The 12,859-nt window shown below is 43.2% G+C and overlaps 2 protein-coding genes across 2 annotated transcripts in view; one reads left to right on the top strand and one right to left on the bottom strand.

Annotated features, from left to right (window-relative positions):
- The window catches only part of TG (thyroglobulin), a 483,762-nt gene that overhangs the window by 172,098 nt on the left and 298,805 nt on the right, over positions 1 to 12,859 (bottom strand). The gene's annotated exons all lie outside the window — the stretch shown is intronic.
- Positions 1 to 12,859, top strand: part of SLA (Src like adaptor) — an 89,898-nt gene that overhangs the window by 38,854 nt on the left and 38,185 nt on the right. The window lies entirely within an intron of this gene.

The following is a 12,859-nucleotide window of genomic DNA, read 5'->3' as shown; positions in this document are numbered from 1 at the left end:
AGAATAATAGGTATTGGCCTAAACTGAGGAAAAAAAAAAATTTTTATATATATTTTTTTGGGGATATATATAGCAAAAAGTAAAAAATATAGCATTTTTTTTCAAAATTGTTGCTCTATTTTTGTTTATAGCGCAAAAAATAAAAACTGCGGAGGTGATCAAATACCACCAAAAGAAAGCTCTATTTGTGGGGGGACAAAAAGGACGCCAATTTTGTTTGGGAGCCACGTCGCACGACCGCGCAATTGTCAGTTAAAGCGACGCAGTGCCGAATCGCATAAAGGGGCCTGGTCCTTTGGCTGCAAATTGGTCCGGGGCTTAAGTGGTTAATAAAGCAAACAATTTTTGGTCCAAGAACTAATCCTCCTGCTGTTCCTGGACTGGACTTGGGTCAAAGAAATAACTCCAAGGCCAATAATAAATAACACATTATCTCCTCCAATTCCGCAACATGGGTGGTTGACGAACGGCCATTCAGAAACGAATATGAAAAGCGCAAACTGAAAAGCGCGAATCAGCACTCGCCAAACTTGTAACACGAAATTAGCAGAAGGAGCCCAAAGGGTGGCGCTAAAGAGCTGAAAAAACGCATAGTACGTCACTACGTTCGTGTTTGTTGGCCGACAATTCCTTGCCGTTTGTATGTAGGACAAAATCCAGGCACACGCCTTCAGACAAAAGTCAGAGGTTTTGTCTGTGGAAAATCTGATCGTGTGTGCGAGGCTTTAGGGTGATTACACTCTATAGAGGAGCAAAGGAGACAATGTAGCCAACCTTGGAGCTGCTAACCTGTGGAGAGGGTAGTAGTTAGATATACTAGCAAATTTGGATTGACTTAACTAACAAGTTAAAGCTAAACTCAAGCTAAGACTTTTAAAGCAGTTACAGTAAACCATTTTTTTTTTCCTTTTGGGATAAAGGTTTTACATAAATAAATAAAAACTGATTATTGAAAGCACCCCTGTCAGTGGTAAATGGATTGTCTGAACACTATAACTTCCACTTTTGCAAGAGAGCATGTTCTGCTATAAGAAGTTGAAAAATAACAGACTTACTGGCAGGATCACCAGGTGAAAAAGAAGGAAAAGAAACTTAAAATAAAAACCAATACAGCCACTACGTTTAACCCCCGGGTGCCGGCCCCTTAAGAGGTCTTACATGCCAGGAGGTGGGATGGGGCTTAATGTCATGTGACCGCTGTGATTGTCTGTCACATGATCGAATCAAATTTTTCCGCCGGACCCGGTTCCTATGGAGAAATCCGCTCGTGTGTGTGCTAGCCCAACGGACGAAAACCGACACTAGGGCAGCTATTGGCTACTGGCTATGAACTTCCTTATTCTAGTCCGATTGTACGTCATCACGTTCAAATCTGTTGGACTTTGGTGTGATTGTACGTGGCCAAGCCCGTTTGTTCGGAAAGTCAGTCGGAACTCCACCGAAAGTCCGTCAGGAAGACCGTCAGCCCTTGTACACACGGTCGGAGAATCCGTCGGAATGTGTCCTATCGGACCGTGTCGTCGAATAATCCGACTGTGTGTGGTATGCATCGGACTGATTCCATCGGAATATCCGTCGGACCCAATTTTCCAACATGTTGGAAATATTTCACGAACAACTGGTTCAATCGGACATACTCCGATCATGTGTAGAGAATTTTGATCGGACCAAGTGCCTAGCCTGAATGTAGTCCCATCGTAACAAAATTACGTCATTACGTTCTGAAAGATCGGATTTTTCGCCAACTTTGTCCGACCGTATGTATGCAACAGTTTCGGACAAAATCCGACGGGCCAAATCCGACGGATTTGGTTGTGGAAATCTCCGACCGTGTGTACAGGGGCTCAGACCTAGTCTGCCGGAAAGTCCGGTCGTGTGTACGCGGCATTAGGGCTTTTTGAAGGTCTACACAAGAGAGGCAATAACATGCATAAGATATAATAAATGCACTTTTAATCTTATGGGAAGATTCTATTTGAAATGGCACAAAAGAAAACCTGTCCCCTTTTTCTGGTGTACTAAAACTGATATATACTTTAAACGCTCATAAGCAACTCATGAGTCTTTGAGCTTGAGACATTCAGTTTGTATAGATAGTGTAGTCTTCCAGTTCCGGTAGGACTGGTACACCCTCGCCCTCTTTGCAAGTCACTACTTTCTATTGGTCAGAAAGGCACATTGAAAAATGACAGAGGAGTGCAAGAACTTTGACTTTTGGAAGTCGTATTTCCATAATTAATTCCATGGTTCGTGAGATGCTCAAGAGCCTTTAAAGGTATAGGTAGCGTTAGTAGGGCAGGGCAGGGGTGGACTGACAACTCATGGGCCCCCCGGGCAATAGGAGATTATGGGGCCCCCGGGCAATAGGAGAAGATTATGGGGCTCCTGGGCAATAGGAGATTATGGGGCTCCCATTCAGTAGGAGATTATGGGGCCCCCCAGGCAATAGATTATGGGGCCACACAGTACACACACACGCACACATACAGTATATACACACACAGAATACACACAGAATACACACACACAGAGACACAAAGAATACACACACACACTGAAAAGGTACTGGAGAGACAGGGCAGCTATAATCTTGGGATTTTAAAAAAAAACAGATTTTTACATACTGTCCCTGGTTTTATTGAGGCTGGTAACCCTGATGGGGCCCCTTAGTGGTATGGAGCCCTCGGGCAGTGCCCGAGTGCCCAAATGGTCAGTCCGCCCCTGTGGCAGGGAAGGTACAGTAAGATGCGGTTATAATATTGCTATAAGTTAACTGGAATTTTTTGGTAAAGTTTTCACAGTGTCAGGTGAAACAAATTTTTTGGGGTATTTTAAGATAGGGGTCACTTAGGAACATTGCTAGAGCAAGAGTAACCCGGGAAAATTGAGCTATTCTTAGTTAATGCATGCTAATGTACAAATAGTAACCTTCATATCTAGGGCTGAACATATCTCCGCTTTCTGGCTCTTTTTTTAACCACAGTCATTTATTTTTATCACCCCAAACACTAAAACTGCAGCGTTGAGTATGACTTAAAATAGCACCTAGAGGTTTTGTGTGTAGACATAATAATGTCAGCTGTCATCATCAGTTTCCCAGAACTATCAAAAATTGTTCTTAAGTTTTGTTGACTAATCTCTCTTAATTGTAATTGGTTTAATCGTAATAATCTCCGAGTAAGCTTTAGAGTTTTGGAAGAATATAGGCTGGTATAATTAAAGAGAAAGTAAACCCTGATGGGTTTTACTTCCTCTTTTGCTCCATGTATAGCCAGCAAATTAAAAGCATAATGGGCTAGTATACATGGCATACTAACCCATTATGTGACACTTACCTGCAAAAGAATCCAGCGATGTCCCCTGTGTAGGCAGAGTCCATCTTCTGGCCCTCTTCCTTCCGGTACCTGGACTCCGGCTCTGTCATTCGCCAGAGCTGCGTGACGTCACTCCCCCGCATGCGCACAGTAACGGCACATGCTAGGGATGAAACGGCACGCCGTTTAGTTTCTTCCCCGCACATGCGCCATTCACTTTATCGGCGGACTACAAGTGAAATAACTTCTAAACGGCATACGTTTAGGAGATATTTCCACTACCTATAGGTAAGCCTTATTATAGGCTTACCTATAGGTAGAAGTCCCAAAAAAGGGGTTTACAACCACTTTAAGAAAGAAAAAAAACACGGATAGATGTAAAATTTCATATGAGTGTAGCTGCAGTCAATAGGGATGTTTTATGAAAAATAGATAGAAAAGATGGCATTGTCAGAGTCTCTCAGTAACAGGAGATGACAAACTCCCAAAAAGCCACAAAAATGCTATTTTATCCAAAATAGGCTAATGCCACGTACACGCGGTCGGATTCTCCGACTGGAAATGTTGGATGTGAGCTTGTGTTGGCTTGTTCTGCCCGTGTGTACGCTCCATTGAATATTTGTTGTCAGCCTTCCCGCCAACAAATGTTGGCAGCAGGTTCTCAAATTTTCTCAAAGGGGTAGGCTACCCCATCTTATTTCGAACACTCTTGATTTTCCTTGGTCTCCTCCCATGAGGATTTGTTTATATTTTTGGTTTTGTTACTTTAAAAAATCTTAATACAACCATGGCAAACGAAAAGTCAGCAGCTACACATACTGTAGCTACTGACTTTTACATTGCAACTGGAAAGTATTCACAGCGCTTCACTTTTTCCAAATTTTGTTATGTTACAGCCTTCTTCCAAAATGGATTAAATTCATTATTTTCCTCAAAATTCTACAAACAATACCCCATAATGACAACGTGAAAAAAGTTTGTTTGAAATCTTTGCAAATTTATAAAAAAATAAAAAATGAAAAAAATCCAATGTACATAAGTATTTACAGACTTTGCTCAATAGTTTGTTGAAGCACCTTTGGCACCAATTGCAGCCTCAAGTCTTTATTTTTTTATTTTTATGGTGCTACAAGCTTGGCACACCTACTTTTGGGCAGTTCCTCCCATTCTTCTTTGCAGGACCTCTCAAGCTCCATCAGGTTGGATGGGGAGCGTCAGTCTACAGCCATTTTCAGATCTTGCCAGAGATGTTCAATTGGGTTCCAGTCTAGGCTCTGACCGGGCCACTCAAGGACATTCACAGAGTTGTATTGTAGCCACGCCTTTGTTATCTTGGCTGTGTGCTTAGTCATTGTCCTTTTGGAAGATGAACCTTTGCCCCAGTCTGAGGTCCAGAGCGCTCTGGTGCAGGTTTTCATCAAGGCTATCTCTGTACATTGCTGCATTCATCTTTCCCTTAATCCTGACTAGTCTCCTAGTTCCTGCCGTTGAAAAACATCCCCACAGCATGATGCTGCCACCACCATGCTTCACTGTAGGGATGGTTTTGACCAAGTGATGAGCAGTGCCTGGTTTCCTCCGGACATGATGCTTGCCATTCAGGCCAAAGAGTTCAATCTTTGTTTCATCAGACCAGAGAGTTTTGTTTCTCATGGTCCGAGAGTCCTTCAGATGCCTTTTGGCAAACTCCAGATGGGCTGTTATGTGCCTTTTACTGAGGAGTGGCTTCCGTCTGGCCACTCTACCATATGGGACTGATTGGTGGAGTGCTTCACAGATGGTTATTCTTCTGGAAGGTTCTCCTCTCTCCACAGAGCAACGCTGGAGCTCTGTCAGAGTGACCATCAGGTTCTTGGTCACCTCCCTGACTAAGGCCCTTCTCCCCCGATCGCTCAGTTTGGCTGGGTGGCCCACTCTAGGAATCTGGTGGTTCCAAACTTCTTCCATTTACAAATGATGGCGGCCACTGTGTTCATTGGGACCTTCAATATTGCAGAAATTTTTCTGTGCTCTTCCACAGATCTGTGCCTCAATACAATCCTACAGCTCTTTAACCACTTGCCGCCCGCCATATAGCAAAATGACGGTGGCAAAGTGGTTATAATATCCTGACCGGACGTCATATGACATGATCAGGATATTAAGCTGCTGTGCGCCCCCGGGGGGCGCGCATCGCGGCAATCGTTGTTGTGGGGTGTCAGTCTGACACCCCACAACTACGATCTCGGTAAAGAATCTCTGACAGAGACTCTTTACCATATGATCAGCCGTGTCCAATCACCAATCATCCATCTATCAGTGCCGTCTATCAGTGCCACTTCATTGATGCCACATCATTGGTGCCCATCAGTGCCGCCTTATTAGTGCCAGTCACTGCGGCCCCGTCAGTGCCCATCAGTGAAGGAGAAAACTTACTTATTTACAAAGTTTTGTAACTGAAACAAATTTTTCGGCCTTTTTTTATTTGTTTAGCAGAAAATAAAAATCCCAGAGGTGATCAAATACCACCATAAGAAAGCTCTATTTGTGTGAACAAAATGATAAAAATTTAGCTTGGGTACAGTGTAACATGACCACGCAATTGTCATTCAAAGTGCAACAGCACTGAAAGCTAAAAATTTGTCTGGGCAGGAAGGTGTATAAGTGCCCGGTATTGAAATGGTTAAGGTACTGGGTGCTGTAGCGACCACCAGCTGGATACTGGAAATGGTTCGATAAGTATATATATTCGCCAGCACATCAAGGATCAATTTCATCCAAGCAGTTTTTATTCAAGAAAGATCACATCACAAAATAGTATATTGCAATGTTTTGGAGCCACACAGGGCCCCTTTGTCAGACCTCCGAGACAATCCTGTCTAGGAGGTCTACAGACAATTCCTTGGACTTCATGGCTTGGTTTGTGCTCTGACATGCACTGTTAACTGTGGGACCTTATATAGACATGTGTGTTCCTTTCCAAATGATGTTCAATCAATTTCCCAACAAGTTGTAGAAACATCTCAAGGATGATCAGTGGAATCGGGATGCACCTGAGCTCAATTTTGAGTGTCATGCCAAAGGTTGTAAATACTTATGTACATGGGATTTTTTTTCATTTTTTTTTTTTTTGTTAATAAATTTGCAAAGATTTAAAACAAACGTCTTTCATGTTATCATTATGGGGTAGGTTTGTAGAATTTTTAGGAAAATAATGAATTTAATCAATTTTGGAATAAGGCTGTAACATAACATAATGTAACATAACATAATGTGGAAAAAAGTAAAGCACTGTGAATACTTTTCGGATGTACTATAATAAAAGGACACTTACCTGTCCGGGGATCCAGTGCTGTCCTCACCCAGGCCTGTTCTTCGATGACCTTTGGGTCCTTTCCGCCGGCAAGTTTTCTGTGGGAACCCGGCTATGACTAGGTGATTCCAGCGGGTGCCTGACAAAACTGAGTACCCGTTCCCACCACCCCCAAGAAAAAAAAAAGTTTCAAAAATGGAAGGAGGATGATGCATAAAGCGTAACCTTTTAAGGTGAAGTTCCGCTTTAATTTTCACATGGAGAAACACACTTCCTGTCCTAGGGTGCCAACATTCACCGACTGTGTTGTATCTATGGAGGAGCAGTATTGTCAGCATGCAACAGGAAGTGTGTTAGGAAAACAGAACACCTCTCCCCTTCTCCTCAAACTCATAACATGTAGTTCATCAAAGTAACTTGTGCATGGCTGAATGTAAATGGCAGTGTATGCATATGAATCTTGTGAGCTAAAGTCCTAATTTGCAGGGCAAAGCATGAATGAGCACTGGAACCTCTTCAGTCTATCATGAATGCTGCTGCCAGACTTATCCACCTTACCAACCGCTCAGTATCTGCCAACCTTCTCCTCCAATCCCTACACTGGCTCCCGATCACCCAGCGAATTAAATTCAAAATACTAACCACAACATACAAAGCCGTTCACAACTCTGTCCCGAGCTACATCACCAATCTTGTCTCCAAATATCACCCAAATCGTCCCCTTCGCTCTTCTCAAGACCTCCTACTCTCAAGCTCTCTTGTCTCCTCCTCCCATGCTCGTCTCCAGGATTTCTCCAGAGCCTCTCCCATCCTCTGGAACTCGCTACCTCCACTGGTCCAGCTATCCCCTACTCTTGCTACCTTCAGGCGATCCCCGAAAACTCATCTCTTCAGGAAAGCCTATCACGTCTCCAACTGATCTCCTACCACTTCCATCAGCTCATTCCCCACAGTTACAACCTTTTGTACCACCTGCCCCACCCTATTAGATTGTAAGCTCTTCTGAGCAGGGCTCTCTTAATCCTCTTGTATTTTATTGTATCGTAACTATATTGTCTCCTTTTACATTGTAAAGCGCTGCGTAAATTGTTGGCGCTATATAAATCCTGAATAATAATAATAATAATAACTGATAAAATCACTGATTCATCATTTGAAAATAGTCAGTGTATAATTGTGATTGGTGTCAGTAATGTAACTTTGGCAGTCTTCTAATTTTGGTAAAAACTACAAAAAACTTGGGTTGATAAACAGGAAATCCACATATTGGAATAGCAATTAATGTGATGTGATCAGATGGAGGTTTAAAGAGGAAGTAAACCCTAATGGGTTTACTTCCTCTTTCATTCCCTGCAAAGGCAAAGCATAATGGACTACTATGCATCACATAGTAGTCCATTATGTGTCACTTACCTGACACAGGAGCCAGCGAAGTCACCGCTGTCCCCTGTAGTCTGGCGCATCCATCTTCTTGGTGGGGTCTCGCAGCTCCGCCGCTGTCATTCGGCGAAGCCGCGATGACGTCACTCCCATGCATGCGCACGGGAGCCGCCACTTGCGGCATATCGCCGTTGACAGCGGCGCTCTCAGTGCGCCTGCGCGCTGCTGTCTACGGCGCACGCGCCGTAGACAGCGGTGCCTGTGTTTTGGAAAATATCTCCTAAACCGTGTAGGTTTAGGAGATATTTCTTGGACCTACAGGTAAGGTCATTGACGAAGCCGCGCTCAGTGCGCCTGCGCGCCGCTATCTATGGTGCATGCGCCGTAGGCATTGGTGCCTGTCTTCGGGCAAATATCTCCTAAACCGTATAGGTTTAGGAGATATTTCTTGGACCTACAGGTAAGCCTTAATCTAGGCTTACCTGTAGGTCAAAGTGGTTTGTAAGGGTTTACAACCACTTTAAGCTTATGATGACATCCTATAAGCTTTAGAACTACAGTTGGATAAGAGTGATATCCGCGCTTATTAAAAAAACAGAAAAACAAGCAGCTAAGCACTATAACCCAGATATTAGGCACAAAAAATATATAACAAAAAGTGCAGTGCTAGAAATTATCAGATGCAAATATGTGCAAACTAAATATGAAGTTCAAATTTGCACATGTAAACCACAATTAATGTACAATATTTATGTGGAGAAAAAAAAAAAGACTGAATTACAAGCAGAAATTTAAATAAAGTGCAAATTAGACACGTGGAAAAAAGTTCATTGGTGATAAGAGTTCATAAGGAGAAATACTCATAAAGCATAGATTCAATGGGTGAAATCATGTGAAATAGAAGATAAAAACTTGACCATGTGAAACCCATCACTGGGGATGGGCGAATGGTTCGGCCTGAGCATAAATTCGGACTGAACTTTGGTTGTTTAGGTGTTCACCGAACAATATGCGCTGTTCGGGGGCAAATTCGAAAACTGGAAGAACACCGTTATAGTCTATGGGACACTAACATGAAAAATCAAAAGTGCTAATTTTTAAAGGCTTATGTACAAGTTATTGTCCTAAAAAGTTTTTGGGGACCCAGGTCCAGCCCCAGGGGACATGTATCAATGCAAACATTTTTTATTTATTTTTTTATTTTTTAAACGGGCGTTTTTTTTGGGAGCAGTGATGTTTTTAATGCTTAAAGTGAAACAATAAAAATGAAATATTCCTTTAAATATTGTGCCTGGGGGTTGTCTATAGTATGCCTGTAAAGTGGCGCATTTTTCCCATGTTTAGAACAATACCACAGCAAAATGACATTTCTAAAGGAAAAATTGTCATGCAAAACTGATCGCGGCTGTAATGAATTGTCGGGTCTCGGCAATATAGATGAAACTCATTGAAAAAAAGGGCATGGGTCCCCCCCCCTCAGTCCATTACCAGGACCTTTGGGTCTGGTATGGATTTTAAGGGGAACCCTGCGCCAAAATAAAAAAAATGGTGTAGAGATCCCACCCAAAATCCATTCCAAGCACACAACTTGGCAGGCTGTATGACAAGAGGGGGGCAAGAGAGCGCCCCCCACCTGAACCGTACCAGGCCACATGCCCTCAACATGAGGGGGATGCTTTTCCCCATGTTGAGGGCATGATGGGGACAAGGGCCTCATCCCCACAACCCTTGCCCGGTGGTTGTGGAGGTCTGCGGGGGGTTTATCGGAATCTGGAAGTCCCCTTTAACAAGGGGACCCCCAGATCCCGGCCCCCCTATGTGAATTGGTAACGGAGTACATTGTACCCCTACCATTTCACAAAAAAAGTGTCAAAAATGGTAAAAAGACAAGAGACAGCTTGGGACAAGTCCTTTATAAAAAAAATAAAAATAAATGTCCTCCGATGTTAATCCACACCGCCCAACAGACCGAAAAGGGAAAAAAAAGCAACAGTTCCGCCTCCATGTGAGGCTCCCGCCAAGTGACGTTTCTTCTGGTTGACAGCTATGACAGTTATATAGCTGAGGGCAGGGCCACCCAGTGACGTAAATGACTGATCCTGCCCCCCTCTGACGCCACTATCACGCATGCGCAGAGCGTGCGTGTGTGCCTAGCGTCCCAACAATCGCTTCATCAGATATGACGCCATCAGGGTTTTTTTTTGTTTTTTCACATGAATATTGTACATTAATTGTGGTTTACATGTGCACATTTGCACTTCATATTTAGTTTGCACATATATGCATCTGATAAGTTTTGTTATATATTTAGAACTACAGTGTTAACGGCTAAAAATATATATATATATATACTGTAGCCCATCATTCACTACTTTGTAAGTAGAGTGAGTCATTTATGTTCTTCGGGTTTGGTTCTTCCTGTCCATGACCATAAAGATACAAAAATATACTTAGATAGTAAGAACTTACTGTATGTTGGTATCAGGTTTTCTTTAAAAAAAATTAAAAAAAAATAATAAAAAACGGCAAACCAAATTATTTCCTATTCTAAAAATGATTTGTAGGTGTCTGGTCCCTTGAGATTTAGTATTCCAGCATGAACCTAGCATTTGACCTCCACCCTCATTTTGTGATGAATGTTATTGTTTTGACTAAATTGATACTGAGAATGGAAGGTTTTGTTCTTTCTTTAGCTTTTGATTCTATATTTAGATTGTAAGCTCCAGCGAGCAGGATCCTCTCACTTTCCGTCATCATCCCTTGATAGTGATAGTCTCTCTCTCTCTCTCTCTCTCTCTCTCTCTCTCTCTCTCTCTCTCTCTCTCTCTCTCTCTCTCTCTCTCTCTCTCTCTCTCTCTCTCTCCCTTGCAAAAGTATTCGGCCCCCTTGAACTTTTCAAACTTAAAGATATACAATTTTAATTTTTTGTGAAGAAGTGGGACACAATTGTGAAGTGGAACGAAATCTATTGGATATTTTAAACTTTTTTAGCAAATAAAAAACTGAAAAGTGGTGCGTGCAAAATTATTCGGCCCCTTTACTTTCAGTGCAGCAAACTCACTCCAGAAGTTCAGCGAGGATCTCTGAATGATCCAATGTTGTCCTAAATGACTGATGGTGATAAAAAGAATCCATCTGTGTGTAATCAAGTCTCTGTATAAATGCACCTGCTCTGTGATAGTCTCAGGGTTCTGTTGAAAGCACAGAGAGCATCATGAAGACCAAGGAACACACCAGGCAGGTCCGTAATACTGTTGTGGAGAAGTTTAAAGCCGGATTTGGATACAAAAAGATTTCCCAAGCTTTAAACATCCCAAGGAGCACTGTGCAAGCGATCATTTTGAAATGAAAGGAGTATCAGACCACTGCAAATCTACCAAGACCTGGCCGTCCCTCTAAACTTTCAGCTCAGACAAGGAGAAGACTGATCAGAGATGCAGCCAAGAGGCCCATGATCACTCTGGATGAACTGCAGAGAACTACAGCTGAGGTGGAAGAGTCTGTCCATAGGACAACAATCAGTCGTACACTGCACGAATCTGGCCTTTATGGAAGAGTGGCAAGAAGAAAGCCATTTCTCAAAGATATCCATAAAAAGTCTCATCTAAAGTTTGCCACAAGCCACCTGGAAGACACACCAAACATGTGGAAGAAGGTGCTCTGGTCAGGTGAAACCAAAATCCAACTTTTTGCCCACAATGCAAAACGATAAGTTTGGCGTAAAAGCAACACAGCTCATCACCCTCAAGGAAAGGAAAGGCCAGTGTATGTAGTATATCTGGAATTTGCGAAGGCATTCGATACAGTTCCCCATAAACGATTACTGTACAAACTAAGGTCTGTTGGCATGGACCATAGGGTGAGTACATGGATTGAAAACTGGCAAACTAAGGTCTGTTGGCATGGACCATAGGGTGAGTAAATGGATTGAAAACTGGCTACGGTGGAGAGTCCAGAGGGTGGTGATAAATGGGGAGTACTTGGTGTGGTAAGCGTGGTCCCCCAAGGTTCTGTCCTGGGACCAATCCTATTTAATTTATTCATAAACGATCTGGAGGATGGAATGAACAGTTCAATCTCTGTGTCTGTGAACAATACTGCGCTAAGCAGGGCAATAACATCTACGCAGGATGTGGAAACCTTGCAAGAAGATCTGAACAAATTATTGGGATGGGCAACTACATGGCAAATGAGGTTTAATGTTGAAAAATTTAAAATGATGCATTTGGGTGCCAACAATATGAATACAATCTACTCGCTAGGGGGAGAACCTCAGTGATTCCTGTGTAAATGACACTGGCAGTGAAGGGGTTAACCATTAGGTGGCAGTGTAGGGGTTAAGTGTTCCAAGGGGCGTGTTACTAACTGTGGGGGGCTGGGCTTTGTTTTAGTGAACACTGATCTCTGCTCCAATCACATGTAGCAGAGATCAGGGTCACTTGTTGCTAGGCAGAATGGGGAGATGCTGTTTACAACGGCATCTCCTCGTTCAGCCGCCCCGTGAGCCGATCGCGGGTATGCCCGCGGCGATCGAGTCCGCGGGACCCGCGACTGGACTCGCGGGGTCCCGACCGGCGTGCGATGGCAGGGTGGCATTTAAAACTGGACGTACCTGTACGCCAATATGCCTGCCCGTGCCATTCTGCCGACGTACATCGGCGTGCGCCGGACGGGAAGTGGTTAAGTGGTAGTTATACCAGTCCTAATGCAACTTACTTAACCACTTCCAAACAGTATGGTACTATGCAAAAAATTAGGCCAGAGGTCTGATTAAGGCAATTGAAGGCCCTAGACCAGGGATATTCAAACTATGACTTCCTCCAGCTGCTGCAGAACTACACATCCCAATGAGGCATTGTAAAACTCGGACAGT

The sequence above is a fragment of the Lithobates pipiens genome, unplaced genomic scaffold, assembly GCF_037356315.1.
Source record: "Lithobates pipiens isolate NorthernLeopardFrog02 unplaced genomic scaffold, aLitPip1_a1.2 Scaffold_19, whole genome shotgun sequence".
Taxonomy (NCBI): Eukaryota; Metazoa; Chordata; class Amphibia; order Anura; family Ranidae; genus Lithobates; species Lithobates pipiens.
The sequence above is the reverse complement of the archived record's forward strand: the minus strand, read 5'-3'. Positions and strand labels throughout refer to the sequence as shown.